General features: G+C 40.6%; 1 pseudogene; it reads right to left on the reverse strand.

The window, feature by feature from the left end:
- Positions 1 to 483: 483 nt before the first annotated feature.
- Positions 484 to 1416, reverse strand: LOC102433284 (annotated as a pseudogene).
- Positions 1417 to 4629: the final 3213 nt, after the last annotated feature.

The following is a 4629-nucleotide window of genomic DNA, read 5'->3' on the forward strand; positions in this document are numbered from 1 at the left end:
GCAACCTGAGTTCAGGCGTTTAAATGATGGTAAGATTTCAGGATGAGCCACGATCGTTGTCCCTTTTCCTTTCCAACGACTCCTCGTGTCCTTGGAGAGAAGAGTCTGGAGCCAGCACCCAGAGTCCACAGGAAGCTTGTTTCCAGGAGCTTCAAGGGCGGAAGGGTAAGTGGCGATTGTCCCCTGCTTCTCTGGGCCCCAAAGCCCAGCCCAGAGCTGCCCTGCCTCCTCCACTACCAGCTACTGTCCTGCAGCTCCCCTTTCTCTTGTTCCCTGACCTGGACACAGATCAATCTTCTCCTTTAACCTCAACCGCTCTTCAACTACTTATTCCAAAGTAGTTTCATACTTATTGCATTTACTTCTATTAAATTTGAAAATAATACCAACACAATGACCAAAACTTGGAAAACAGAGAAAAGATTAAGAAAATACAAATGTTCACCGTTCTGTGTTTTAGCACTTTCTGTATATAGTAATTCCTTTTTTTTTTTGACAGACAACTGTTTAGTTTTTATTTCATAATCATAAACTTAACTCTGCAATCCAGCTAGACTGGGAAGGGGTAGGGAAATTATGGAACCCAATAAACTGTCAAGAGCATAAAGATTATAGAACATTCCAAGCAAATCGGGGTGAAGGGGTGCTCTCCTGAGCTACAGAAGGAATGGTCTGGTGGTTAAGATAAAACACAAGTCATATTTATTAGAGTTGCCCACAGTCAGCAATGGAGATCTTCTTGCTGATCTTGCTATTCCTGAGCCCAAAGCACTCCATGGCTGCTGCAATATCCTGGCAGGACCAAGAGGTCAGGTAATCAAGCCGTCAGGAGTCTCTCTCTCACTTCTCACTCTTTAGCAATGGCTTTATTTTCACCTTCGCATAGTCTTTCTCTTCTTCCCCAAGGGACATGTTGATAGTTTCTAATATTGTATTTTGTAATCCAGGCAGCCCAAAGAGATTGCCAACTCTCAGTCCTAGAATTTTCAGGTGAGGGTCTTGTTGGCTCCGTGTGGGTCAGGAGCTCACCCGGCCGAAGACCACATGCTTGCCATTCATCCACTCAGTCTTGGCAGTGACGATGAAAAACTGGGAACAATTGTGTTGGGTCCAGCATTGGCCATGGACAAGATGCCAGGACCTGTACGTTTCAGGACGAAGTTCTCATCCTCAAATTTCTGCCCATAGATGGACTTGCCGCCTGTGCCATTAGGGCGTGTGAAGTGATCACCCTGGCACATAAATCCTGGAATAATTTTGTGAAAGCAGGAACCTTTATAACCAAATCCTTTCTCCCCAGTGCTCAGAGCACGGAAGTTTTCTGCTGTCTTTGGAACTTTGTCTGCTCAAAGGAGACAAGGGCTTGCCTTCGACGGCGATGTCGAAGAACACGGTGGGGTTCACCATGGCTGGTCATGGGCGGCTTCCAGGCGGCAGCGTCTGCAAAGCCAGTAATTCCTTTTTGTTTGTTTTTTCCTAAGCATAGTTTTAAATATATATATATATATACATATATATATATATATATATATATATATATATATATGAGTTTTAAATACTTGGAGTTACACTTTTTTTATCTTGCTTGTTTTACTTATTCTTCTATATGCCTTGTATACATTCTTGCATGGTCTTCCTAACCAGCTGGTATGTTTTTACCATAAATTAAGTTAGTATTTAATTATGCTTTCTCCCCATGATCCAGAATGCTTCCTTATTCGATGTTAACTTCTGGTAATAAAGCTTCTAATAAAAGAGTCTGCTTTTAGAAAAACCCTCTTTAATAATAGATGTACTGCTGCAGTCAATTTGGAGCTTAGAGCTCCCATGATGACTGAATTGGATCACATGACTGAACAATTTTGCTGTTTGAGGCAGCCCCCACACCCTATCAAGAAGTGCAGTTAAGTAGTTGTATAACCCAAGGAAAAGGAAAGGGAGTGGAAACATATTTTGTTTAAGATATTTGGACTAATGCAGTGGTTCTCAACCTTCTGGCCCTTTAAATACAGTTCCTCATGTTGTGACCCAACCATAGAATTATTTTCGTTGCTACTTCATAACTGTAATGTTGCTACTGTTATGAATCGTAATGTGAATATCTGATATGCAGGATGGTCTTAGGCGACCCCCTGTGAAAGGGTCATTCGACCGCCAAAGGGGTCGCGACCCACAGGTTGAGAACCGCTGCTAATGACTCATAAACAGTGAGAGTTTGCTGCTTTCTAGGCCAGCGTGGGGGACATTTTGAAGCTTCTTAAAAAAATTTTTTTTTAAATTGATTTCAGAGAGGAAGGGAGAGGGAGAGAGAGATGGAAACACCAATGATGAGAGAGAATCATTGATTGGCTGTCTCCTGCAGGCCCACAACCTGGGCATGTGCCCTGACTGGGAATCGAACCATAATCTCCTGGTTCATAGGTCGATGCTCAACCACTGAGCCACACCGGCTGAGCTTGAAGCTTCTTTTTGTCTCTCACTTTATATTTTATATCTCCCCCTACAAACGAAAAAAAAATTCCTTTCATTGCTGATCTGGGTAGAAATGATAGCATCTTACAATTTCAGTATACATCCATCCATCAGAGAATTAAGCCACTCTTGGGGTCTTTGGAATGATCTCCCTATCCTACTTCCTTAGGCAAACAAAACCCCAGAAAAATTTCCCACTGCTTCAATTATTGGAGTATTTCAGGTGAATTTGCCTTATTTTGGCCTGGATCCTTTTGAAATCACACTTGTGGTGTGTACATCCATTTACCTAAGAGAGCAAAGTGTGTGTGTCCCGGCAAAGGTATGAAAGGGTTACTTTAGAAATGTATTTTGGCCTGCAGTAAAAGGCTGGTTTTCCAAGTTGTCCGTTTTGAAAGAAGGCCAGGAAACACCCCCGAATAATTATTGCCGCTTAATTCCCGAGTTCTGCCTGCTGCAGCTTTAGGTGTGACATTCATTAGCTCTGCAGCACAGAAGGCCACCCTCTGAAACCTGGGCGGGCCTGAGAGTGAACCTCGGGAACTTGCCGAGTCCCATGGGATCCATCCTCTCTGGGCGGTCTGTGTCCTCAGAGAGCAGGGGCAGGCTGTGGAGGGGAAGGGCTCCTTGCTTTATATTTTTTTCCCTAATGCAGACAAAAACCCCAGTATATTAGATTGCAGGTTTTATTTGTATCCATATATAACTTTAAGGAGTATTTATATGAAGCACGTAATTTGAGAGACCAACCATTTTGACTTGTGCATCTGAATTCTCTCTTCTTTTTCCTCGTTCTACCTCCCGAATTTATTTCTAATTCTGATTTTGCCTGGTAGAGGAGATTGAGTTGACATTTTGTGTTTTGAAGTGTCTAACAGCTGTAATTATGTCTTTAGAGAAGGATCGCAGCAAAAGGATGGAGAGATCTTAGCATGAGAGGAACACCACCTAAAAACTGTGAAGAGATGGTGCAGATTTCACAATGTGGCCAATTGATACACCTGGAGTGAATATTTAATTTGTTATGTTTAAATATCTGAATATGTGTTGACATTTAGGTTACCAGTTTCAAACTTTTTGGCCTCAGCACTACTTTATACTTTTAAGTTTTATTGATGTTTCCCCAAGAGTTTTTGTTTATATGGCTTATATGTATTAGTGATTACCATTTAAGAAATTAAAACTGAGAAACTGAAAAAAATTAATTCATTTAAAATTCCAAACTAATAAACCAGTTACAAGTTAATGTAAATATCATTTTTACTGAAGATGTTCATTTTTATTTGCAGTAAGAAGAGTGACATCGTTTTACATTTTTGAAATTTCTTGGGCTTAGTACAAGACAACTGGATTTTCATATCTGCTTCTGAATTCAATTTGTTGCACTATGTTATTTTGGTTGAAGTATGAACAGATAAGTAATTTTAAAAAGGTATTTTGATAGCTTTATGAAGGTCATTATGAGTAATCATTTAAAAATATTTTTATTGATTTGAGAGAGGAAGGGAGAGGGAGAGAGAATCGTTGATTGGCTGACTCCTGCACGCCTCCTACTGGGGACTGAGCCCACAACCTGGGCATGGGCCCTGACGGGGATCGAACTGTGACCTCCTGGTTCCTAGGTCAACGCTTAACCACTGAGCCACACACCAGATGGGTGAGTAATCATTTTTAATGTTATATCACAACTAGGCAAGTGGTAGTTTCTTCCCCCCCCCACCCCGATTTTATTTTATTTTCAAGTGGAAGTTTCTTAATGGTTAGTGGTAATGTGGAATCTGAAGCCATTTCAATGAACTTTGTGTGCACTGCGGCATTTGGATCCTTTTGGTAGTCTTGCCACATGACTGAGTCTTTTAACCAGGTTTGGTTATTTGGAAAAGCTTGGTTCACTGAGTTATACATATTTTCCAGATGTTAACACATTCTATTAGACAATATGATGAAATCACATTCAATAATATCACCACAGATATTAAGTTTCTGATGATAGGAAAAGCCTTTCAGTCAACCGCAGTACGAGGTTTTCAAACTTTTAGTTTTGTTGAAAGTTCAAGTTTAATCATTGGCAACAAATACTATTAGTTGTTTTTCTTAAAGTAACAGGATTACATTGTTCATTTTTGAGAAATATCTGCCCAGTTCCCAAATCTATGT

Source organism: Myotis lucifugus, unplaced genomic scaffold, assembly GCF_000147115.1.
Source record: "Myotis lucifugus unplaced genomic scaffold, Myoluc2.0 scaffold_129, whole genome shotgun sequence".
NCBI lineage: Eukaryota > Metazoa > Chordata > Mammalia > Chiroptera > Vespertilionidae > Myotis > Myotis lucifugus.